Source organism: Oncorhynchus gorbuscha, linkage group LG25, assembly GCF_021184085.1.
Source record: "Oncorhynchus gorbuscha isolate QuinsamMale2020 ecotype Even-year linkage group LG25, OgorEven_v1.0, whole genome shotgun sequence".
In the NCBI taxonomy this organism is placed as follows: Eukaryota; Metazoa; Chordata; class Actinopteri; order Salmoniformes; family Salmonidae; genus Oncorhynchus; species Oncorhynchus gorbuscha.
In genome coordinates, this window is record NC_060197.1 from 404,590 (window position 1) to 430,641 (window position 26,052).

Sequence of the window (26,052 nt, forward strand, 5' to 3'; positions counted from 1 at the left end):
TAGTTTAGTCCAATCCACAGGACATTTTCCCTAAAAGCCTTTAGTTTAGTCCAATCCACAGGACATTTTCCCTTTCAATATCTTATGAGATCATTGGTCTGGTCCAGTATGTATAGTCATTGTGAGAGGACATCCATGATCCTAACCATGGGCAGCACTCAGACTGGAGCATGACTCTAAACCAGTAGAATGTCTACAATTAGATTATATCCATTACGTCCTTTTAGTAATCCTCCCATTGATTATACTCTACCGCTTTCATAGCTGGACAGTCCATCCTCCCCCAAACCCCCACAATAAGGCAGATGATGGCCTACATTTTGAGTGTGCTTCCTGTCTGATGTTTACGGTTTTTAATATGGTCCTTATTTATGCTTAGCAATATTCCAGAATGTAATCAACCGCAGTGATTAGTATTGCCTACAGTGACGGTGTACTGTACTGTATATAACACGGTGTCCCCAAAGACTGGGGGAAATCCAATTTTCAAACAGCCTAATTAGATTGACCTTCCTTGCAGTGATGAATCACCAGGGCTCCCATTAAACTGTAATATTTCCCCTTAGTTAGACTTTGGTGCTGTACTGTAGGGCAACTGTGTGTGTGCCCCATTGTTGAACGCAAATGTCCTTTCCTCATACTGAAGTAAACTATACCCTATCTCATAGAGACATACGGCCCGGGTAGGGGCTGGATAGGGTCTGTGGTAGGGTCTGGGTAGGGGCTGGATAGGGTCTGTGGTAGGGGCTGAAGTCGCTCTGGATAAGAGCGTCTGCTAAATGACTTAAATGTAAATGTAAATGTCTGTGGTAGGGGCTGTGGAAGGTCTGGGTAGGGTCTGTGGAAGGTTTGGGTAGGGTCTGTGGAAGGTCTGGGTAGGGTCTGTGGAAGGTCTGGGTAGGGTCTGTGGAAGGTCTGTGGAAGGTCTGTGGAAGGTCTGGGTAGGGTCTGGGTAGGGTCTGGGTAGGGTCTGTGGAAGGTCTGGGTAGGGTCTGTGGAAGGTCTGTGGAAGGTCTGTGGAAGGTCTGGGTAGGGTCTGGGTAGGGTCTGGGTAGGGTCTGTGGAAGGTCTGGGTAGGGTCTGTGGAAGGTCTGGGTAGGGTCTGTGGAAGGTCTGGGTAGGGTCTGTGGAAGGTCTGGGTAGGGTCTGTGGAAGGTCTGGGTAGGGTCTGTGGAAGGTCTGGGTAGGGTCTGTGGAAGGTCTGGGTAGGGTCTGTGGAAGGTCTGGGTAGGGGCTGTGGAAGGTCTGGGTAGGGTCTGGGTAGGGGCTGTGGAAGGTCTGGGTAGGGGCTGTGGAAGGTCTGGGTAGAGATACTTAACAGTGAGTGGCTGCTGCTGTTCCCTTGTTGTCAATTAAATTGCCATTAAATCATCTCTCTCTATCTCTCTCTCTCTATTTCTCTATCTCTCTCTCTCTATCTCTCTTTCTCTCTCTATCTCTCTCTCTATCTCTCTCCCTCTCCCTGTGTGCGGGTGCACTTGTGTGTGTGTCCCTCTGAGCTGGCAGTGCCAACAGAGCTGTGTCACTACTCACTGGCAGATGGCTTTCTAATGTCTTTGTAGAGATCCAGCCCTGGCACCTTTGATAGAAGCCACTTTAATACCCACTGATACAGCTTATGGCTGTTTTTAATAGCAACTCCCATAACAGGTAATTGAGTAATACTGCATAGGAAATCAATGGAGTGGGAAGGGGGATTGTGTGTGTGGAATACAGGTCTTCACGGAACCACCTACAGTCGAAGTCGGAAGTTTACATACACTGGAGTCATTAAAACTTGTTTTTCAACCACTCAACACATTTCTTGTTTACAAACTGTAGTTTTGGGAAGTCGGTTAAGACCTCTACTTTGTGCATGACACACGTAATTGGTAATGTTATCAAATACTAATTGAGTCTATGTAAACTTCTGACCCGCTGGGAATGTGATGAAAGAAATAAAAGCTGAAATGAATAATTCTCTCTACTATTATTCTGACATTTCACATTCTTAAATTAAAGTGGTATCCTAACAGACCTAAGACAAGGACTTTTTACTAGGTTTAAATGTCAGGAATTGTGAAAAACTGAGTTAAAATGTATTTGGCTACGGTGTATGTAAACTTCCGACTTGAACTGTGCAGTCGTGGCCAAAAGTTTTGAGAAGGACACAAATATTAATTTGAACAAAGTCTGCTGCCTCAGTTTGTATGGTGGCAATTTGCATATACTCCAGAATGTTATAAAGAGTGATCAGATGAATTGCAATTAATTACAAAGTCCCTCTTTGCCATGCAAATAAACTGAATCCCCCCAAAAACATTTCCACTGCATTTCAGCCCTGCCACAAAAGGACCAGCTGACATCATGTCAGTGATTCTCTCGTTAACACAGGTGTGAGTGTTGACGGGGACAAGACTGGAGATCACTCTGTCATGCTTATTGAGTTCGAATAACAAACTGGAAGCTTCAAAAGGAGGGTGGTGCTTGGAATCATTGTTCTTCATCTGTCAACCATGGTTACCTGCAATAAACACGTGCCGTCGTCATTGCTTTGCACAAAAAGGGATTCACAGGCAAGGATATTGCTGCCAGATATTGCTGCCACCTAAATCAACCATTTATCGGATCATCAAGAACTTCAATGAGAGCGGTTCAATTGTTGTGAAGAAGACTTCAGGGCACCCAAGTAAGTCCAGCAAGTGCCAGGACCATCTCCTAAAGTTGATTCAGCTGCGGGATTGGGGCACCACCAGTACAGAGCTTGCTCAGGAGTGGCAGCAGGCAGGTGTGAGTGCATCTGCAGGCACAGTGAGGCGAATACTTTTGGAGGATGGCCTGGTGTCAAGAAGGGCAGCAAAGAAGCCACTTCTCTCCAAATGACAGAATTAAAAGTTAAAGGGGAATGATAGGTTATCACGACCAAGAGCCAACAGGTAGGCTGCTACTTAATATTCTGCAGGGAGTTGTTGTTGTTTGTAACAGTAGGACTAGAAAGCTCATTCACTGCAGCTTCAGTTAGCCTAGCTAGCTAACGTTATCTAGCTTAACTTGCTTTTCCCGTTTTGATGTAGTCAAGACGGGTACTATGTAATCATATTTGATGATAAAAAAACCCTAGCTATGGCAGCTATTTGTCCACTATAGCACGAGTCTGCTTGGTTGGTTCTCTCCTCCACGTGTCACTCACTCCCTCAAGTACGTCTCCTCCCCCACCTTCTAGAGCGGCACCTATCTCCCTCTTGCACTTTATCAGCTCCGGTTAATAAAGTAGCTCAAAACGTTTTATTTTCTGCTGCTTCCCTCACTCAGATTGGACCGACTCTAGATCTGACCAGATTTATACGCAATGGGTCTAGTTGTCATCGGGTCTATTTGGAACAGGTGTCTACTTAAAAATCATTGGGTCCGGGTGGGAAAGACACACACACACACACACACACAAACACAAACAAACAAAAGTTGGACCCGTGTGTGTGTGTTGATCAATACTGTAGCGTAGGTGTAATTTGTGGCTGATAGCAGGGCTGGGCGTTGTAAAAGAGTGACTGGTGAATTGGTTGTGTGAACTGATTGTGCTTTAGTATATGTCCAGGCCTCTGTGACTGTGATATGTATATTGATACTGTTATAGGGTTCAATGCTATATGGATCAATACAGTGTATAGCTCTCTGCTTTTCTATACCAACAACTTGTATATCACTGCTATACACTAGCTAAATATAATGACTCCTGTTCCTATCTACTGTGTATTGGTGCAGGGGGGAGAGAAAGTGTTTTTCTAAGTATCAATTCTCAGCGGAAGGATCGATGAGGAAGTTTTATAAAGGGCTGTGTGTTTTCATTTAATGGAGGGTGTTTGGAGCTCCATAGTAAACGGCTGTGTGTGAGCTGCAGAACATCGATCAGGCTGAAAGAGGAGCTAGACTGCAGCAGCAGTCATAGTGTGTGTGTGTGGTTGTTCTGTGCCAACATGCAGGCAATTCTTCCAGACACACACACACACACACACACACACACACACACACACACACACACACACACACACACACACACACACACACACACACACACACACACACACACACACACACACACACACACACACACACACACACACACACACACACACACACACACACACACACACACACACACACACCGAGTGCAGCGTGAAGGGTGGTACAGGTAGGGGGTAATTTAGTTTGACTTGTGGGGGTTTCCTGCTGACATTTGAGTGGTATTTAAACCCTGTGCCCTGACCGGCATTGGCATTTTGAAAAGGGACGACTCGGCGCCCGCTCCCTAATCTCTCCCTCTCCACCATCCTCTGCCTGTGGATGATGAGCCCTGGCACTGGTGTGTCTGTCTGTGTGTACTGTGTTTGTGCAGCTGCCCGTCTTCAGTGGATAAGGTTTGGTTGTAGGGCTGCTGTGTAAATGTGAAGATGACAGAGCAGTGTAGAGGAATTATAACAGGCATCATTATCACTGAGGCATCCAAACTGTCTCTATTTTGGCCCACCAACAGTCAGTCTTTCCCCTCTCTCATCTTCTACCCACTTCACCTAGCTGTATCAGTATCAGACCAGTCCCTAACCCAGCTCTATGCTGCATCAGTCCAGTCCCTAACCCAGCTCTATGCTGCATCAGTCCAGTCCCTAACCCACCTCTATACTGCATCAGTCCAGTCCCTAACCCAGCTCTGTGCTGTATCATTATCAGACCAGTCCCTAGCCCAGCTCTGTGCTGCATCCGTCCCTAACCCACCTCTATGCTTCATCAGTCCCTAACCCACCTCTATGCTGCATCAATCCCTAACCCACCTCTATGCTGCATCAGACCAGTCCCTAACCCACCTCTGCTGCACCAGTCCCTAACCCAGCTCTATGCTGCATCAGTCCAGTCCCTAACCCACCTCTATGCTGCATCAGTCAGTCCCTAACCCAGCTCTGTGCTGAATCAGTCAGTCCCTAACCCATCTCTATGCTACATCAGTCCAGAGTCTAACCCACCTCTATGCTGCATCAGTCTAGGACTAGGAGAGAGACAGTAACAGAGGGGGGAGGAGGGAGAGACAGTAACAGTGAAGAGGAGGAAGAGACTAGGAGAGAGACAGTAACAGATGGAAGAGGAAGAGACTAGGAGAGAGACAGTAACAGAGGGGGAGGAGGAAGAGACTAGGAGAGAGACAGTAACAGAGGGGGGAGGAGGAAGAGACTAGGAGAGAGACAGTAACAGAGGGGGAGGAGAGGAAGAGACTAGGAGAGAGACAGTAACAGAGGGAAGAGGAGGAAGAGACTAGGAGAGAGACCGTAACAGAGGGAAGAGGAGGAAGAGACTAGGAGAGAGACAGTAACAGAGGGAAGAGGAGGAAGAGACTAGGAGAGAGACAGTAACAGAGGAAGAGGAGGAAGAGACTAGGAGAGAGACAGTAACCGATGGAAGAGGAAGAGACTAGGAGAGAGACAGTAACAGTGAAGGAGGAAGAGACTAGGAGAGAGACAGTAACAGATGGAAGAGGAAGAGACTAGGAGAGAGACAGTAACAGAGGGGGGAGGAGGGAGAGACAGTAACAGTGAAGAGGAGGAAGAGACTAGGAGAGAGACAGTAACAGATGGAAGAGGAAGAGACTAGGAGAGAGACAGTAACAGAGGGGGAGGAGGAGAGACAGTAACAGTGAAGAGGAGGAAGAGACTAGGAGAGAGACAGTAACAGATGGAAGGAGGAAGAGACTAGGAGAGAGACAGTAACAGATGGAAGAGGAAGAGACTAGGAGAGAGACAGTAACAGAGGGGGGAGGGAGGGACAGACAGTAACAGTGAAGAGGAGGAAGAGACTAGGAGAGAGACAGTAACAGATGGAAGGAGGAAGAGACTAGGAGAGAGACAGTAACAGATGGAAGAGGAAGAGACTAGGAGAGAGACAGTAACAGAGGGGGAGGAGGGAGAGACAGTAACAGTGAAGAGGAGGAAGAGACTGGAGAAAGACAGTAACAGATGGAGTCAAGAGACTGGAGCAGTTACCGCTAACAGTGAAGGAGGAAGACTGGAGAAAGACAGTAACAGATGGAAGAGGAAGAGACTAGGAGAGAGACAGTAACAGAGGGGGAGGAGGAAGAGACTAGGAGAGAGACAGTAACAGTGAAGGAGGAAGAGACTAGGAGAAAGACAGTAACAGATGGAAGAGGAAGAGACTAGGAGAGAGACAGTAACAGAGGGGGAGGAGGAAGAGACTAGGAGAGAGACAGTAACAGAGGGAAGAGGAAGAGACTAGGAGAGAGACAGTAACAGAGGGAAGAGGAAGAGACTAGGAGAGAGACAGTAACAGATGGAAGAGGAAGAGACTAGGAGAGAGACAGTAACAGAGGGGGAGGAGGGTCAGACTAGGAGAGAGACAGTAACAGATGGAAGAGGAAGAGACTAGGAGAGAGACAGTAACAGAGGGGGGAGGAGGGAGAGACTAGGAGAGAGACAGTAACAGATGGAAGGAGGAAGAGACTAGGAGAGAGACAGTAACCGATGGGAGAGGAAGAGACTAGGAGAGAGACAGTAACAGTGAAGGAGGAAGAGACTAGGAGAGAGACAGTAACAGATGGAAGAGGAAGAGACTAGGAGAGAGACAGTAACAGAGGGGGGAGGAGGGAGAGACAGTAACAGTGAAGAGGAGGAAGAGACTAGGAGAGAGACAGTAACAGATGGAAGAGGAAGAGACTAGGAGAGAGACAGTAACAGAGGGGGGAGGAGGGAGAGACAGTAACAGTGAAGAGGAGGAAGAGACTAGGAGAGAGACAGTAACAGATGGAAGGAGGAAGAGACTAGGAGAGAGACAGTAACAGATGGAAGAGGAAGAGACTAGGAGAGAGACAGTAACAGAGGGGGAGGAGGGAGAGACAGTAACAGTGAAGAGGAGGAAGAGACTAGGAGAGAGACAGTAACAGATGGAAGGAGGAAGAGACTAGGAGAGAGACAGTAACAGATGGAAGAGGAAGAGACTAGGAGAGAGACAGTAACAGAGGGGGAGGAGGGAGAGACAGTAACAGTGAAGAGGAGGAAGAGACTAGGAGAGAGACAGTAACAGATGGAAGGAGGAAGAGACTAGGAGAGAGACAGTAACAGATGGAAGAGGAAGAGACTAGGAGAGAGACAGTAACAGAGAGGGGAGGAGGGAGAGACAGTAACAGTGAAGAGGAGGAAGAGACTAGGAGAGAGACAGTAACAGATGGAAGAGGAAGAGACTAGGAGAGAGACAGTAACAGAGGGAAGAGGAGGAAGAGACTAGGAGAGAGACAGTAACAGAGGGGGAGGAAGAGACTAGGAGAGAGACCGTAACAGAGGGGGGAGGAGGAAGAGACTAGGAGAGAGACAGTAACAGATGGAAGAGGAAGAGACTAGGAGAGAGACAGTAACAGTGAAGGAGGAAGAGACTAGGAGAGAGACAGTAACAGATGGAAGAGGAAGAGACTAGGAGAGAGACAGTAACAGATGGAAGAGGAAGAGACTAGGAGAGAGACAGTAACAGAGGGAAGAGGAGGAAGAGACTAGGAGAGAGACCGTAACAGAGGGGGGAGGAGGAAGAGACTAGGAGAGAGACTGTAACAGTGAAGAGGAGGAAGAGACTAGGAGAGAGACAGTAACAGATGGAAGAGGAAGAGACTAGGAGAGAGACGGTAACAGATGGAAGAGGAAGAGACTAGGAGAGAGACAGTAACAGTGAAGGAGGAAGAGACTAGGAGAGAGACAGTAACAGATGGAAGAGGAAGAGACTAGGAGAGAGACAGTAACAGAGGGGGGAGGAGGGAGAGACAGTAACAGTGAAGAGGAGGAAGAGACTAGGAGAGAGACAGTAACAGATGGAAGGAGGAAGAGACTAGGAGAGAGACAGTAACAGATGGAAGAGGAAGAGACTAGGAGAGAGACAGTAACAGAGGGGGAAGGAGGGAGAGACAGTAACAGTGAAGAGGAGGAAGAGACTAGGAGAGAGACAGTAACAGATGGAAGAGGAAGAGACTAGGAGAGAGACAGTAACAGAGGGGGGAGGAGGAAGAGACTAGGAGAGAGACAGTAACAGAGGGAAGAGGAGGAAGAGACTAGGAGAGAGACCGTAACAGAGGGGGGAGGAGGGAGAGACAGTAACAGTGAAGAGGAGGAAGAGACTAGGAGAGAGACAGTAACAGATGGAAGGAGGAAGAGACTAGGAGAGAGACAGTAACAGATGGAAGAGGAGGAGACTAGGAGAGAGACAGTAACAGAGGGGGGAGGAGGGAGAGACAGTAACAGTGAAGAGGAGGAAGAGACTAGGAGAGAGACAGTAACAGATGGAAGGAGGAAGAGACTAGGAGAGAGACAGTAACAGATGGAAGAGGAAGAGACTAGGAGAGAGACAGTAACAGAGAGGGGAGGAGGGAGAGACAGTAACAGTGAAGAGGAGGAAGAGACTAGGAGAGAGACAGTAACAGATGGAAGAGGAAGAGACTAGGAGAGAGACAGTAACAGAGGGAAGAGGAGGAAGAGACTAGGAGAGAGACAGTAACAGAGGGGGAGGAAGAGACTAGGAGAGAGACCGTAACAGAGGGGGAGGAGGAAGAGACTAGGAGAGAGACAGTAACAGATGGAAGAGGAAGAGACTAGGAGAGAGACAGTAGTGAAGAGGAAGAGACAGTAACAGATGAAGAGGAAGAGACTAGGAGAGAGACAGTAACAGATGGAAGAGGAAGAGACTAGGAGAGAGACAGTAACAGAGGGAAGAGGAGGAAGAGACTAGGAGAGAGACAGTAACAGAGGGAGGAGAGAGAGGAAGAGTCTGAAGAGACTAGAGAGACAGTAACAGATGGAAGAGGAGAGACTAACAGGAGGAGGAAGAGACTAACAGGAGAGAGACCGGAGAGAGACAGTAACAGATGGAAGAGGAAGAGACTAGGAGAAAGACAGTAACAGAGGGGGAGGAGGAAGAGACTAGGAGAGAGACCGTAACAGTGAAGAGGAGGAAGAGACTAGAGAGAGAGACAGTAACAGATGGAAGAGGAAAGAGACTAGGAGAGAGACAGTAACAGATGGAAGAGGAAGAGAGGGAGAGACAGTAACAGAGGGGGAGAGAGACCCGTAACAGAGGGGGAGGAGGAAGAGACTAGGAGAGAGACCGTAACAGAGGGGGAGGAGGAAGAGACTAGGAGAGAGACCGTAACAGTGAAGAGGAGGAAGAGACTAGGAGAGAGACAGTAACAGAGGGAAGAGGAGGAAGAGACTAGGAGAGAGACAGTAACAGAGGGAAGAGGAGGAAGAGACTAGGAGAGAGACAGTAACAGAGGGAAGAGGAAGAGACTAGGAGAGAGACAGTAACAGAGGGAAGAGGAGGAAGAGACTAGGAGAGAGACAGTAACAGAGGGAAGAGGAGGAAGAGACTAGGAGAGAGACAGTAACAGATGGAAGAGGAAGAGACTAGGAGAGAGACCGTAACAGTGAAGGAGGAAGAGACTAGGAGAAAGACAGTAACAGATGGAAGAGGAAGAGACTAGGAGAGAGACAGTAACAGAGGGGGGAGGAGGAAGAGACTAGGAGAGAGACAGTAACAGTGAAGGAGGAAGAGACTAGGAGAAAGACAGTAACAGATGGAAGAGGAAGAGACTAGGAGAGAGACAGTAACAGAGGGGGAGGAGGAAGAGACTAGGAGAGAGACAGTAACAGAGGGAAGAGGAAGAGACTAGGAGAGAGACAGTAACAGAGGGAAGAGGAAGAGACTAGGAGAGAGACAGTAACAGATGGAAGAGGAAGAGACTAGGAGAGAGACAGTAACAGATGGAAGAGGAAGAGACTAGGAGAGAGACAGTAACAGAGGGGGGAGGAGGGAGAGACAGTAACAGTGAAGAGGAGGAAGAGACTAGGAGAGAGACAGTAACAGATGGAAGAGGAGGAGACTAGGAGAGAGACAGTAACAGAGGGGGAGGAGGGAGAGACAGTAACAGTGAAGAGGAGGAAGAGACTAGGAGAGAGACAGTAACAGATGGAAGGAGGAAGAGACTAGGAGAGAGACAGTAACAGATGGAAGAGGAAGAGACTAGGAGAGAGACAGTAACAGAGAGGGGGAGGAGGGAGAGACAGTAACAGTGAAGAGGAGGAAGAGACTAGGAGAGAGACAGTAACAGATGGAAGAGGAAGAGACTAGGAGAGAGACAGTAACAGAGGGAAGAGGAGGAAGAGACTAGGAGAGAGACAGTAACAGATGGAAGAGGAAGAGACTAGGAGAGAGACAGTAACAGTGAAGAGGAGGAAGAGACTAGGAGAGAGACAGTAACAGATGGAAGAGGAAGAGACTAGGAGAGAGACAGTAACAGATGGAAGAGGAAGAGACTAGGAGAGAGACAGTAACAGAGGGAAGAGGAGGAAGAGACTAGGAGAGAGACAGTAACAGATGGAAGAGGAAGAGACTAGGAGAGAGACAGTAACAGTGAAGGAGGAAGAGACTAGGAGAGAGACAGTAACAGATGGAAGAGGAAGAGACTAGGAGAGAGACAGTAACAGATGGAAGAGGAAGAGACTAGGAGAGAGACAGTAACAGAGGGAAGAGGAGGAAGAGACTAGGAGAGAGACAGTAACAGTGAAGAGGAGGAAGAGACTAGGAGAGAGACAGTAACAGATGGAAGAGGAAGAGACTAGGAGAAAGACAGTAACAGAGGGGGGAGGAGGAAGAGACTAGGAGAGAGACCGTAACAGTGAAGAGGAGGAAGAGACTAGGAGAAAGACAGTAACAGAGGGGGGAGGAGGAAGAGACTAGGAGAGAGACCGTAACAGTGAAGAGGAGGAAGAGACTAGGAGAGAGACAGTAACAGATGGAAGAGGAAGAGACTAGGAGAGAGACAGTAACAGAGGGGGGAGGAGGGAGAGACTAGGAGAGAGACCGTAACAGAGGGGGGAGGAGGAAGAGACTAGGAGAGAGACCGTAACAGAGGGGGGAGGAGGAAGAGACTAGGAGAGAGACCGTAACAGTGAAGAGGAGGAAGAGACTAGGAGAGAGACAGTAACAGAGGGAAGAGGAGGAAGAGACTAGGAGAGAGACAGTAACAGAGGGAAGAGGAGGAAGAGACTAGGAGAGAGACAGTAACAGAGGGAAGAGGAAGAGACTAGGAGAGAGACAGTAACAGAGGGAAGAGGAGGAAGAGACTAGGAGAGAGACAGTAACAGAGGGAAGAGGAGGAAGAGACTAGGAGAGAGACAGTAACAGATGGAAGAGGAAGAGACTAGGAGAGAGACCGTAACAGTGAAGGAGGAAGAGACTAGGAGAAAGACAGTAACAGATGGAAGAGGAAGAGACTAGGAGAGAGACAGTAACAGAGGGGGGAGGAGGAAGAGACTAGGAGAGAGACAGTAACAGTGAAGGAGGAAGAGACTAGGAGAAAGACAGTAACAGATGGAAGAGGAAGAGACTAGGAGAGAGACAGTAACAGAGGGGGAGGAGGAAGAGACTAGGAGAGAGACAGTAACAGAGGGAAGAGGAAGAGACTAGGAGAGAGACAGTAACAGATGGAAGAGGAAGAGACTAGGAGAGAGACAGTAACAGAGGGGGGAGGAGGGAGAGACTAGGAGAGAGACAGTAACAGATGGAAGGAGGAAGAGACTAGGAGAGAGACAGTAACAGATGGAAGAGGAAGAGACTAGGAGAGAGACAGTAACAGAGGGGGGAGGAGGGAGAGACAGTAACAGTGAAGAGGAGGAAGAGACTAGGAGAGAGACAGTAACAGATGGAAGAGGAGGAGACTAGGAGAGAGACAGTAACAGAGGGGGGAGGAGGGAGAGACAGTAACAGTGAAGAGGAGGAAGAGACTAGGAGAGAGACAGTAACAGATGGAAGGAGGAAGAGACTAGGAGAGAGACAGTAACAGATGGAAGAGGAAGAGACTAGGAGAGAGACAGTAACAGAGAGGGGAGGAGGGAGAGACAGTAACAGTGAAGAGGAGGAAGAGACTAGGAGAGAGACAGTAACAGATGGAAGAGGAAGAGACTAGGAGAGAGACAGTAACAGAGGGAAGAGGAGGAAGAGACTAGGAGAGAGACAGTAACAGATGGAAGAGGAAGAGACTAGGAGAGAGACAGTAACAGTGAAGGAGGAAGAGACTAGGAGAGAGACAGTAACAGATGGAAGAGGAAGAGACTAGGAGAGAGACAGTAACAGATGGAAGAGGAAGAGACTAGGAGAGAGACAGTAACAGAGGGAAGAGGAGGAAGAGACTAGGAGAGAGACAGTAACAGATGGAAGAGGAAGAGACTAGGAGAGAGACAGTAACAGTGAAGGAGGAAGAGACTAGGAGAGAGACAGTAACAGATGGAAGAGGAAGAGACTAGGAGAGAGACAGTAACAGATGGAAGAGGAAGAGACTAGGAGAGAGACAGTAACAGAGGGAAGAGGAGGAAGAGACTAGGAGAGAGACAGTAACAGTGAAGAGGAGGAAGAGACTAGGAGAGAGACAGTAACAGATGGAAGAGGAAGAGACTAGGAGAAAGACAGTAACAGAGGGGGGAGGAGGAAGAGACTAGGAGAGAGACCGTAACAGTGAAGAGGAGGAAGAGACTAGGAGAAAGACAGTAACAGAGGGGAGGAGGAAGAGACTAGGAGAGAGACCGTAACAGTGAAGAGGAGGAAGAGACTAGGAGAGAGACAGTAACAGATGGAAGAGGAAGAGACTAGGAGAGAGACAGTAACAGAGGGGGAGGAGGGAGAGACTAGGAGAGAGACCGTAACAGAGGGGGAGGAGGAAGAGACTAGGAGAGAGACCGTAACAGAGGGGGAGGAGGAAGAGACTAGGAGAGAGACCGTAACAGTGAAGAGGAGGAAGAGACTAGGAGAGAGACAGTAACAGAGGGAAGAGGAGGAAGAGACTAGGAGAGAGACAGTAACAGAGGGAAGAGGAGGAAGAGACTAGGAGAGAGACAGTAACAGAGGGAAGAGGAAGAGACTAGGAGAGAGACAGTAACAGAGGGAAGAGGAGGAAGAGACTAGGAGAGAGACCGTAACAGTGAAGGAGGAAGAGACTAGGAGAAAGACAGTAACAGATGGAAGAGGAAGAGACTAGGAGAGAGACAGTAACAGAGGGGGGAGGAGGAAGAGACTAGGAGAGAGACAGTAACAGTGAAGGAGGAAGAGACTAGGAGAAAGACAGTAACAGATGGAAGAGGAAGAGACTAGGAGAGAGACAGTAACAGAGGGGGAGGAGGAAGAGACTAGGAGAGAGACAGTAACAGAGGGAAGAGGAAGAGACTAGGAGAGAGACAGTAACAGATGGAAGAGGAAGAGACTAGGAGAGAGACAGTAACAGAGGGGGGAGGAGGGAGAGACTAGGAGAGAGACAGTAACAGATGGAAGGAGGAAGAGACTAGGAGAGAGACAGTAACAGATGGAAGAGGAAGAGACTAGGAGAGAGACAGTAACAGAGGGGGAGGAGGGAGAGACAGTAACAGTGAAGAGGAGGAAGAGACTAGGAGAGAGACAGTAACAGATGGAAGAGGAAGAGACTAGGAGAGAGACAGTAACAGAGGGGGAGGAGGAAGAGACTAGGAGAGAGACAGTAACAGAGGGGGGAGGAGGAAGAGACTAGGAGAGAGACAGTAACAGAGGGGGGAGGAGGAAGAGACTAGGAGAGAGACAGTAACAGAGGGAAGAGGAGGAAGAGACTAGGAGAGAGACAGTAACAGAGGGAAGAGGAGGAAGAGACTAGGAGAGAGACAGTAACAGAGGGAAGAGGAGGAAGAGACTAGGAGAGAGACAGTAACAGAGGGAAGAGGAGGAAGAGACTAGGAGAGAGACAGTAACCGATGGAAGAGGAAGAGACTAGGAGAGAGACAGTAACAGTGAAGGAGGAAGAGACTAGGAGAGAGACAGTAACAGATGGAAGAGGAAGAGACTAGGAGAGAGACAGTAACAGAGGGGGGAGGAGGGAGAGACAGTAACAGTGAAGAGGAGGAAGAGACTAGGAGAGAGACAGTAACAGATGGAAGAGGAAGAGACTAGGAGAGAGACAGTAACAGAGGGGGGAGGAGGGAGAGACAGTAACAGTGAAGAGGAGGAAGAGACTAGGAGAGAGACCGTAACAGTGAAGGAGGAAGAGACTAGGAGAAAGACAGTAACAGATGGAAGAGGAAGAGACTAGGAGAGAGACAGTAACAGAGGGGGGAGGAGGAAGAGACTAGGAGAGAGACAGTAACAGTGAAGGAGGAAGAGACTAGGAGAAAGACAGTAACAGATGGAAGAGGAAGAGACTAGGAGAGAGACAGTAACAGAGGGGGAGGAGGAAGAGACTAGGAGAGAGACAGTAACAGAGGGAAGAGGAAGAGACTAGGAGAGAGACAGTAACAGATGGAAGAGGAAGAGACTAGGAGAGAGACAGTAACAGAGGGGGAGGAGGGAGAGACTAGGAGAGAGACAGTAACAGATGGAAGGAGGAAGAGACTAGGAGAGAGACAGTAACAGATGGAAGAGGAAGAGACTAGGAGAGAGACAGTAACAGAGGGGAGGAGGGAGAGACAGTAACAGTGAAGAGGAGGAAGAGACTAGGAGAGAGACAGTAACAGATGGAAGAGGAAGAGACTAGGAGAGAGACAGTAACAGAGGGGAGGAGGAAGAGACTAGGAGAGAGACAGTAACAGAGGGGAGGAGGAAGAGACTAGGAGAGAGACAGTAACAGAGGGGGGAGGAGGAAGAGACTAGGAGAGAGACAGTAACAGAGGGAAGAGGAGGAAGAGACTAGGAGAGAGACAGTAACAGAGGGAAGAGGAGGAAGAGACTAGGAGAGAGACAGTAACAGAGGGAAGAGGAGGAAGAGACTAGGAGAGAGACAGTAACAGAGGGAAGAGGAGGAAGAGACTAGGAGAGAGACAGTAACCGATGGAAGAGGAAGAGACTAGGAGAGAGACAGTAACAGTGAAGGAGGAAGAGACTAGGAGAGAGACAGTAACAGAGGGGGGAGGAGGGAGAGACAGTAACAGTGAAGAGGAGGAAGAGACTAGGAGAGAGACAGTAACAGATGGAAGAGGAAGAGACTAGGAGAGAGACAGTAACAGAGGGGGGAGGAGGAGAGACAGTAACAGTGAAGAGGAGGAAGAGACTAGGAGAGAGACAGTAACAGATGGAAGGAGGAAGAGACTAGGAGAGAGACAGTAACAGATGGAAGAGGAAGAGACTAGGAGAGAGACAGTAACAGAGGGGGGGAGGAGGGAGAGACAGTAACAGTGAAGAGGAGGAAGAGACTAGGAGAGAGACAGTAACAGATGGAAGAGGAGGAAGAGACTAGGAGAGAGACAGTAACAGAGGGAAGAGGAGGAAGAGACTAGGAGAGAGACAGTAACAGAGGGAAGAGGAGGAAGAGACTAGGAGAGAGACAGTAACAGAGGGAAGAGGAGGAAGAGACTAGGAGAGAGACAGTAACAGTGAAGAGGAGGAAGAGACTAGGAGAGAGACAGTAACAGAGGGAAGAGGAGGAAGAGACTAGGAGAGAGACAGTAACAGTGAAGAGGAGGAAGAGACTAGGAGAGAGACAGTAACAGAGGGAAGAGGAGGAAGAGACTAGGAGAGAGACAGTAACAGAGGGAAGAGGAGGAAGAGACTAGGAGAGAGACAGTAACAGAGGGAAGAGGAGGAAGAGACTAGGAGAGAGACAGTAACAGAGGGAAGAGGAGGAAGAGACTAGGAGAGAGACAGTAACAGTGAAGAGGAGGAAGAGACTAGGAGAGAGACAGTAACAGAGGGAAGAGGAGGAAGAGACTAGGAGAGAGACAGTAACAGAGGGAAGAGGAGGAAGAGACTAGGAGAGAGACAGTAACAGAGGGAAGAGGAAGAGACTAGGAGAGAGACAGTAACAGAGGGAAGAGGAGGAAGAGACTAGGAGAGAGACAGTAACAGAGGGAAGAGGAGGAAGAGACTAGGAGAGAGACAGTAACAGATGGAAGAGGAAGAGACTAGGAGAGAGACAGTAACAGTGAAGGAGGAAGAGACTAGGAGAGAGACAGTAACAGATGGAAGAGGAAGAGACTAGGAGAGAGACAGTAACAGAGGGGGGAGGAGGAAGAGACTAGGAGAGAGACAGTAACAGAGGGAAGAGGAGGAAGAGACTAGGAGAGAGACCGTAACAGAGGGGGGAGGAGGGAGAGACAGTAACAGTGAAGAGGAGGAAGAGACTAGGAGAGAGACAGTAACAGATGGAAGGAGGAAGAGACTAGGAGAGAGACAGTAACAGATGGAAGAGGAAGAGACTAGGAGAGAGACAGTAACAGAGGGGGGAGGAGGGAGAGACAGTAACAGTGAAGAGGAGGAAGAGACTAGGAGAGAGACAGTAACAGATGGAAGAGGAAGAGACTAGGAGAGAGACAGTAACAGAGGGGGGAGGAGGGAGAGACAGTAACAGTGAAGAGGAGGAAGAGACTAGGAGAGAGACAGTAACAGATGGAAGGAGGAAGAGACTAGGAGAGAGACAGTAACAGAGGGGGGAGGAGGGAGAGACAGTAACAGTGAAGAGGAGGAAGAGACTAGGAGAGAGACAGTAACAGATGGAAGAGGAGGAAGAGACTAGGAGAGAGACAGTAACAGAGGGGGGAGGAGGGAGAGACAGTAACAGTGAAGAGGAGGAAGAGACTAGGAGAGAGACAGTAACAGTGAAGGAGGAAGAGACTAGGAGAGAGACAGTAACAGATGGAAGAGGAAGAGACTAGGAGAGAGACAGTAACAGATGGAAGAGGAAGAGACTAGGAGAGAGACAGTAACAGAGGGAAGAGGAGGAAGAGACTAGGAGAGAGACAGTAACAGTGAAGAGGAGGAAGAGACTAGGAGAGAGACAGTAACAGAGGGAAGAGGAGGAAGAGACTAGGAGAGAGACAGTAACAGTGAAGAGGAGGAAGAGACTAGGAGAGAGACAGTAACAGAGAAGAGGAGGAAGAGACTAGGAGAGAGACAGTAACAGAGGGAAGAGGAGGAAGAGACTAGGAGAGAGACAGTAACAGAGGGAAGAGGAGGAAGAGACTAGGAGAGAGACAGTAACAGAGGGAAGAGGAGGAAGAGACTAGGAGAGAGACAGTAACAGAGGGAAGAGGAGGAAGAGACTAGGAGAGAGACAGTAACAGTGAAGAGGAGGAAGAGACTAGGAGAGAGACAGTAACAGAGGGAAGAGGAGGAAGAGACTAGGAGAGAGACAGTAACAGAGGGAAGAGGAGGAAGAGACTAGGAGAGAGACAGTAACAGAGGGAAGAGGAAGAGACTAGAGAGAGACAGTAACAGAGGGAAGAGGAGGAAGAGACTAGGAGAGAGACAGTAACAGAGGGAAGAGGAGGAAGAGACTAGGAGAGAGACAGTAACAGATGGAAGAGGAAGAGACTAGGAGAGAGACAGTAACAGTGAAGGAGGAAGAGACTAGGAGAGAGACAGTAACAGATGGAAGAGGAAGAGACTAGGAGAGAGACAGTAACAGAGGGGGGAGGAGGAAGAGACTAGGAGAGAGACAGTAACAGAGGGAAGAGGAGGAAGAGACTAGGAGAGAGACCGTAACAGAGGGGGGAGGAGGGAGAGACAGTAACAGTGAAGAGGAGGAAGAGACTAGGAGAGAGACAGTAACAGATGGAAGGAGGAAGAGACTAGGAGAGAGACAGTAACAGATGGAAGAGGAAGAGACTAGGAGAGAGACAGTAACAGAGGGGGGAGGAGGGAGAGACAGTAACAGTGAAGAGGAGGAAGAGACTAGGAGAGAGACAGTAACAGATGGAAGAGGCAGAGACTAGGAGAGAGACAGTAACAGAGGGGGGAGGAGGGAGAGACAGTAACAGTGAAGAGGAGGAAGAGACTAGGAGAGAGACAGTAACAGATGGAAGGAGGAAGAGACTAGGAGAGAGACAGTAACAGATGGAAGAGGAAGAGACTAGGAGAGAGACAGTAACAGAGGGGGGAGGAGGGAGAGACAGTAACAGTGAAGAGGAGGAAGAGACTAGGAGAGAGACAGTAACAGATGGAAGAGGAGGAAGAGACTAGGAGAGAGACAGTAACAGAGGGAAGAGGAGGAAGAGACTAGGAGAGAGACAGTAACAGAGGGAAGAGGAGGAAGAGACTAGGAGAGAGACAGTAACAGAGGGAAGAGGAGGAAGAGACTAGGAGAGAGACAGTAACAGTGAAGAGGAGGAAGAGACTAGGAGAGAGACAGTAACAGAGGGAAGAGGAGGAAGAGACTAGGAGAGAGACAGTAACAGTGAAGAGGAGGAAGAGACTAGGAGAGAGACAGTAACATAGGGAAGAGGAGGAAGAGACTAGGAGAGAGACAGTAACATAGGGAAGAGGAGGAAGAGACAGTAACATAGGGAAGAGGAGGAAGAGACTAGGAGAGAGACAGTAACAGAGGGAAGAGGAGGAAGAGACTAGGAGAGAGACAGTAACAGAGGGAAGAGGAGGAAGAGACTAGGAGAGAGACAGTAACAGTGAAGAGGAGGAAGAGACTAGGAGAGAGACAGTAACAGAGGGAAGAGGAGGAAGAGACTAGGAGAGAGACAGTAACAGAGGGAAGAGGAGGAAGAGACTAGGAGAGAGACAGTAACAGATGGAAGAGGAAGAGACTAGGAGAGAGACAGTAACAGAGGGAAGAGGAGGAAGAGACTAGGAGAGAGACCGTAACAGAGGGGGGAGGAGGGAGAGACAGTAACAGTGAAGAGGAGGATGAGACTAGGAGAGAGACAGTAACAGATGGAAGGAGGAAGAGACTAGGAGAGAGACAGTAACAGATGGAAGAGGAAGAGACTAGGAGAGAGACAGTAACAGAGGGGGGAGGAGGGAGAGACAGTAACAGTGAAGAGGAGGAAGAGACTAGGAGAGAGACAGTAACAGATGGAAGGAGGAAGAGACTAGGAGAGAGACAGTAACAGATGGAAGAGGAAGAGACTAGGAGAGAGACAGTAACAGAGAGGGGAGGAGGGAGAGACAGTAACAGTGAAGAGGAGGAAGAGACTAGGAGAGAGACAGTAACAGATGGAAGAGGAAGAGACTAGGAGAGAGACAGTAACAGAGGGAAGAGGAGGAAGAGACTAGGAGAGAGACAGTAACAGAGGGGGGAGGAAGAGACTAGGAGAGAGACCGTAACAGAGGGGGGAGGAGGAAGAGACTAGGAGAGAGACAGTAACAGATGGAAGAGGAAGAGACTAGGAGAGAGACAGTAACAGTGAAGGAGGAAGAGACTAGGAGAGAGACAGTAACAGATGGAAGAGGAAGAGACTAGGAGAGAGACAGTAACAGATGGAAGAGGAAGGGACTAGGAGAGAGACAGTAACAGAGGGAAGAGGAGGAAGAGACTAGGAGAGAGACCGTAACAGAGGGGGGAGGAGGAAGAGACTAGGAGAGAGACTGTAACAGTGAAGAGGAGGAAGAGACTAGGAGAGAGACAGTAACAGATGGAAGAGGAAGAGACTAGGAGAGAGACAGTAACAGATGGAAGAGGAAGAGACTAGGAGAGAGACAGTAACAGAGGGGGGAGGAGGAAGAGACTAGGAGAGAGACAGTAACAGAGGGAAGAGGAGGAAGAGACTAGGAGAGAGACCGTAACAGAGGGGGGAGGAGGGAGAGACAGTAACAGTGAAGAGGAGGATGAGACTAGGAGAGAGACAGTAACAGATGGAAGGAGGAAGAGACTAGGAGAGAGACAGTAACAGATGGAAGAGGAAGAGACTAGGAGAGAGACAGTAACAGAGGGGGGAGGAGGGAGAGACAGTAACAGTGAAGAGGAGGAAGAGACTAGGAGAGAGACAGTAACAGATGGAAGGAGGAAGAGACTAGGAGAGAGACAGTAACAGATGGAAGAGGAAGAGACTAGGAGAGAGACAGTAACAGAGAGGGGAGGAGGGAGAGACAGTAACAGTGAAGAGGAGGAAGAGACTAGGAGAGAGACAGTAACAGATGGAAGAGGAAGAGACTAGGAGAGAGACAGTAACAGAGGGAAGAGGAGGAAGAGACTAGGAGAGAGACAGTAACAGAGGGGGGAGGAAGAGACTAGGAGAGAGACAGTAACAGAGGGAAGAGGAGGAAGAGACTAGGAGAGAGACCGTAACAGAGGGGGGAGGAGGAAGAGACTAGGAGAGAGACTGTAACAGTGAAGAGGAGGAAGAGACTAGGAGAGAGACAGTAACAGATGGAAGAGGAAGAGACTAGGAGAGAGACAGTAACAGATGGAAGAGGAAGAGACTAGGAGAGAGACAGTAACAGAGGGAAGAGGAGGAAGAGACTAGGAGAGAGACCGTAACAGAGGGGGGAGGAGGAAGAGACTAGGAGAGAGACTGTAACAGTGAAGAGGAGGAAGAGACTAGGAGAGAGACAGTAACAGATGGAAGAGGAAGAGACTAGGAGAGAGACAGTAACAGATGGAAGAGGAAGAGACTAGGAGAGAGACAGTAACAGATGGAAGAGGAAGAGACTAGGAGAGAGACAGTAACAGAGGGAAGAGGAGGAAGAGACTAGGAGAGAGACAGTAACAGATGGAAGAGGAGGAAGAGACTAGGAGAGAGACCGTAACAGAGGGGGGAGGAGGAAGAGACTAGGAGAGAGACAGTAACAGTGAAGAGGAGGAAGAGACTAGGAGAGAGACAGTAACAGATGGAAGAGGAAGAGACTAGGAGAAAGACAGTAACAGAGGGGGGAGGAGGAAGAGACTAGGAGAGAGACCGTAACAGTGAAGAGGAGGAAGAGACTAGGAGAAAGACAGTAACAGAGGGGGGAGGAGGAAGAGACTAGGAGAGAGACCGTAACAGTGAAGAGGAGGAAGAGACTAGGAGAGAGACAGTAACAGATGGAAGAGGAAGAGACTAGGAGAGAGACAGTAACAGAGGGGGGAGGAGGGAGAGACTAGGAGAGAGACAGTAACAGATGGAAGAGGAAGAGACTAGGAGAGAGACAGTAACAGAGGGAAGAGGAGGAAGAGACTAGGAGAGAGACCGTAACAGAGGGGGGAGGAGGAAGAGACTAGGAGAGAGACCGTAACAGAGGGGGGAGGAGGAAGAGACTAGGAGAGAGACCGTAACAGTGAAGAGGAGGAAGAGACTAGGAGAGAGACAGTAACAGAGGGAAGAGGAGGAAGAGACTAGGAGAGAGACAGTAACAGAGGGAAGAGGAGGAAGAGACTAGGAGAGAGACAGTAACAGAGGGAAGAGGAAGAGACTAGGAGAGAGACAGTAACAGAGGGAAGAGGAGGAAGAGACTAGGAGAGAGACAGTAACAGAGGGAAGAGGAGGAAGAGACTAGGAGAGAGACAGTAACAGATGGAAGAGGAAGAGACTAGGAGAGAGACAGTAACAGAGGGGAGGAGGGAGAGACAGTAACAGTGAAGAGGAGGAAGAGACTAGGAGAGAGACAGTAACAGATGGAAGAGGAAGAGACTAGGAGAGAGACAGTAACAGAGGGGGAGGAGGAAGAGACTAGGAGAGAGACAGTAACAGAGGGAAGAGGAGGAAGAGACTAGGAGAGAGACCGTAACAGAGGGGGAGGAGGGAGAGACAGTAACAGTGAAGAGGAGGAAGAGACTAGGAGAGAGACAGTAACAGATGGAAGGAGGAAGAGACTAGGAGAGAGACAGTAACAGATGGAAGAGGAAGAGACTAGGAGAGAGACAGTAACAGAGGGGGAGGAGGGAGAGACAGTAACAGTGAAGAGGAGGAAGAGACTAGGAGAGAGACAGTAACAGATGGAAGGAGGAAGAGACTAGGAGAGAGACAGTAACAGATGGAAGAGGAAGAGACTAGGAGAGAGACAGTAACAGAGGGGGAGGAGGGAGAGACAGTAACAGTGAAGAGGAGGAAGAGACTAGGAGAGAGACAGTAACAGATGGAAGAGGAAGAGACTAGGAGAGAGACAGTAACAGAGGGAAGAGGAGGAAGAGACTAGGAGAGAGACAGTAACAGAGGGGGGAGGAAGAGACTAGGAGAGAGACCGTAACAGAGGGGGGAGGAGGAAGAGACTAGGAGAGAGACAGTAACAGATGGAAGAGGAAGAGACTAGGAGAGAGACAGTAACAGTGAAGGAGGAAGAGACTAGGAGAGAGACAGTAACAGATGGAAGAGGAAGAGACTAGGAGAGAGACAGTAACAGATGGAAGAGGAAGAGACTAGGAGAGAGACAGTAACAGAGGGAAGAGGAGGAAGAGACTAGGAGAGAGACCGTAACAGAGGGGGGAGGAGGAAGAGACTAGGAGAGAGACTGTAACAGTGAAGAGGAGGAAGAGACTAGGAGAGAGACAGTAACAGATGGAAGAGGAAGAGACTAGGAGAGAGACAGTAACAGAGGGAAGAGGAGGAAGAGACTAGGAGAGAGACAGTAACAGAGGGGGGAGGAAGAGACTAGAGAGAGACAGTAACAGAGGGAAGAGGAGGAAGAGACTAGGAGAGAGACCGTAACAGAGGGGGGAGGAGGAAGAGACTAGGAGAGAGACCGTAACAGAGGGGGGAGGAGGGAGAGACAGTAACAGTGAAGAGGAGGATGAGACTAGGAGAGAGACAGTAACAGATGGAAGGAGGAAGAGACTAGGAGAGAGACAGTAACAGATGGAAGAGGAAGAGACTAGGAGAGAGACAGTAACAGAGGGGGGAGGAGGGAGAGACAGTAACAGTGAAGAGGAGGAAGAGACTAGGAGAGAGACAGTAACAGATGGAAGGAGGAAGAGACTAGGAGAGAGACAGTAACAGATGGAAGAGGAAGAGACTAGGAGAGAGACAGTAACAGAGAGGGGAGGAGGGAGAGACAGTAACAGTGAAGAGGAGGAAGAGACTAGGAGAGAGACAGTAACAGATGGAAGAGGAAGAGACTAGGAGAGAGACAGTAACAGAGGGAAGAGGAGGAAGAGACTAGGAGAGAGACAGTAACAGAGGGGGAGGAAGAGACTAGGAGAGAGACAGTAACAGAGGGAAGAGGAGGAAGAGACTAGGAGAGAGACCGTAACAGAGGGGGAGGAGGAAGAGACTAGGAGAGAGACTGTAACAGTGAAGAGGAGGAAGAGACTAGGAGAGAGACAGTAACAGATGGAAGAGGAAGAGACTAGGAGAGAGACAGTAACAGATGGAAGAGGAAGAGACTAGGAGAGAGACAGTAACAGAGGGAAGAGGAGGAAGAGACTAGGAGAGAGACCGTAACAGAGGGGGGAGGAGGAAGAGACTAGGAGAGAGACTGTAACAGTGAAGAGGAGGAAGAGACTAGGAGAGAGACAGTAACAGATGGAAGAGGAAGAGACTAGGAGAGAGACAGTAACAGATGGAAGAGGAAGAGACTAGGAGAGAGACAGTAACAGATGGAAGAGGAAGAGACTAGGAGAGAGACAGTAACAGAGGGAAGAGGAGGAAGAGACTAGGAGAGAGACAGTAACAGAGGGAAGAGGAGGAAGAGACTAGGAGAGAGACCGTAACAGAGGGGGGAGGAGGAAGAGACTAGGAGAGAGACAGTAACAGTGAAGAGGAGGAAGAGACTAGGAGAGAGACAGTAACAGATGGAAGAGGAAGAGACTAGGAGAAAGACAGTAACAGAGGGGGGAGGAGGAAGAGACTAGGAGAGAGACCGTAACAGTGAAGAGGAGGAAGAGACTAGGAGAAAGACAGTAACAGAGGGGGGAGGAGGAAGAGACTAGGAGAGAGACCGTAACAGTGAAGAGGAGGAAGAGACTAGGAGAGAGACAGTAACAGATGGAAGAGGAAGAGACTAGGAGAGAGACAGTAACAGAGGGGGGAGGAGGGAGAGACTAGGAGAGAGACAGTAACAGATGGAAGAGGAAGAGACTAGGAGAGAGACAGTAACAGAGGGAAGAGGAGGAAGAGACTAGGAGAGAGACCGTAACAGAGGGGGAGGAGGAAGAGACTAGGAGAGAGACCGTAACAGAGGGGGAGGAGGAAGAGACTAGGAGAGAGACCGTAACAGTGAAGAGGAGGAAGAGACTAGGAGAGAGACAGTAACAGAGGGAAGAGGAGGAAGAGACTAGGAGAGAGACAGTAACAGAGGGAAGAGGAGGAAGAGACTAGGAGAGAGACAGTAACAGAGGGAAGAGGAAGAGACTAGGAGAGAGACAGTAACAGAGGGAAGAGGAGGAAGAGACTAGGAGAGAGACAGTAACAGAGGGAAGAGGAGGAAGAGACTAGGAGAGAGACAGTAACAGATGGAAGAGGAAGAGACTAGGAGAGAGACAGTAACAGAGGGGGGAGGAGGGAGAGACAGTAACAGTGAAGAGGAGGAAGAGACTAGGAGAGAGACAGTAACAGATGGAAGAGGAAGAGACTAGGAGAGAGACAGTAACAGAGGGGGGAGGAGGAAGAGACTAGGAGAGAGACAGTAACAGAGGGAAGAGGAGGAAGAGACTAGGAGAGAGACCGTAACAGAGGGGGAGGAGGGAGAGACAGTAACAGTGAAGAGGAGGAAGAGACTAGGAGAGAGACAGTAACAGATGGAAGGAGGAAGAGACTAGGAGAGAGACAGTAACAGATGGAAGAGGAAGAGACTAGGAGAGAGACAGTAACAGAGGGGGAGGAGGGAGAGACAGTAACAGTGAAGAGGAGGAAGAGACTAGGAGAGAGACAGTAACAGATGGAAGGAGGAAGAGACTAGGAGAGAGACAGTAACAGATGGAAGAGGAAGAGACTAGGAGAGAGACAGTAACAGAGGGGGAGGAGGGAGAGACAGTAACAGTGAAGAGGAGGAAGAGACTAGGAGAGAGACAGTAACAGATGGAAGAGGAAGAGACTAGGAGAGAGACAGTAACAGAGGGAAGAGGAGGAAGAGACTAGGAGAGAGACAGTAACAGAGGGGGGAGGAAGAGACTAGGAGAGAGACCGTAACAGAGGGGGGAGGAGGAAGAGACTAGGAGAGAGACAGTAACAGATGGAAGAGGAAGAGACTAGGAGAGAGACAGTAACAGTGAAGGAGGAAGAGACTAGGAGAGAGACAGTAACAGATGGAAGAGGAAGAGACTAGGAGAGAGACAGTAACAGATGGAAGAGGAAGAGACTAGGAGAGAGACAGTAACAGAGGGAAGAGGAGGAAGAGACTAGGAGAGAGACCGTAACAGAGGGGGGAGGAGGAAGAGACTAGGAGAGAGACTGTAACAGTGAAGAGGAGGAAGAGACTAGGAGAGAGACAGTAACAGATGGAAGAGGAAGAGACTAGGAGAGAGACAGTAACAGATGGAAGAGGAAGAGACTAGGAGAGAGACAGTAACAGATGGAAGAGGAAGAGACTAGGAGAGAGACAGTAACAGAGGGAAGAGGAGGAAGAGACTAGGAGAGAGACAGTAACAGAGGGAAGAGGAGGAAGAGACTAGGAGAGAGACAGTAACAGAGGGGGGAGGAGGAAGAGACTAGGAGAGAGACAGTAACAGATGGAAGGAGGAAGAGACTAGGAGAGAGACTGTAACAGTGAAGAGGAGGAAGAGACTAGGAGAGAGACAGTAACAGATGGAAGAGGAAGAGACTAGGAGAGAGACAGTAACAGATGGAAGAGGAAGAGACTAGGAGAGAGACAGTAACAGATGGAAGAGGAAGAGACTAGGAGAGAGACAGTAACAGAGGGAAGAGGAGGAAGAGACTAGGAGAGAGACAGTAACAGAGGGAAGAGGAGGAAGAGACTAGGAGAGAGACCGTAACAGAGGGGGGAGGAGGAAGAGACTAGGAGAGAGACAGTAACAGTGAAGAGGAGGAAGAGACTAGGAGAGAGACAGTAACAGATGGAAGAGGAAGAGACTAGGAGAAAGACAGTAACAGAGGGGGAGGAGGAAGAGACTAGAGAGAGACCGTAACAGTGAAGAGGAGGAAGAGACTAGGAGAAAGACAGTAACAGAGGGGGGAGGAGGAAGAGACTAGGAGAGAGACCGTAACAGTGAAGAGGAGGAAGAGACTAGGAGAGAGACAGTAACAGATGGAAGAGGAAGAGACTAGGAGAGAGACAGTAACAGAGGGGGGAGGAGGGAGAGACTAGGAGAGAGACAGTAACAGATGGAAGAGGAAGAGACTAGGAGAGAGACAGTAACAGAGGGGGGAGGAGGGAGAGACTAGGAGAGAGACAGTAACAGATGGAAGAGGAAGAGACTAGGAGAGAGACCGTAACAGT

At 49.1% G+C, this 26,052-nt stretch overlaps 1 protein-coding gene across 1 annotated transcript in view; it reads left to right on the forward strand.

The window, feature by feature from the left end:
* Positions 1 to 26,052, forward strand: part of LOC124013545 (exocyst complex component 4-like) — a 200,317-nt gene that overhangs the window by 113,150 nt on the left and 61,115 nt on the right. The window lies entirely within an intron of this gene.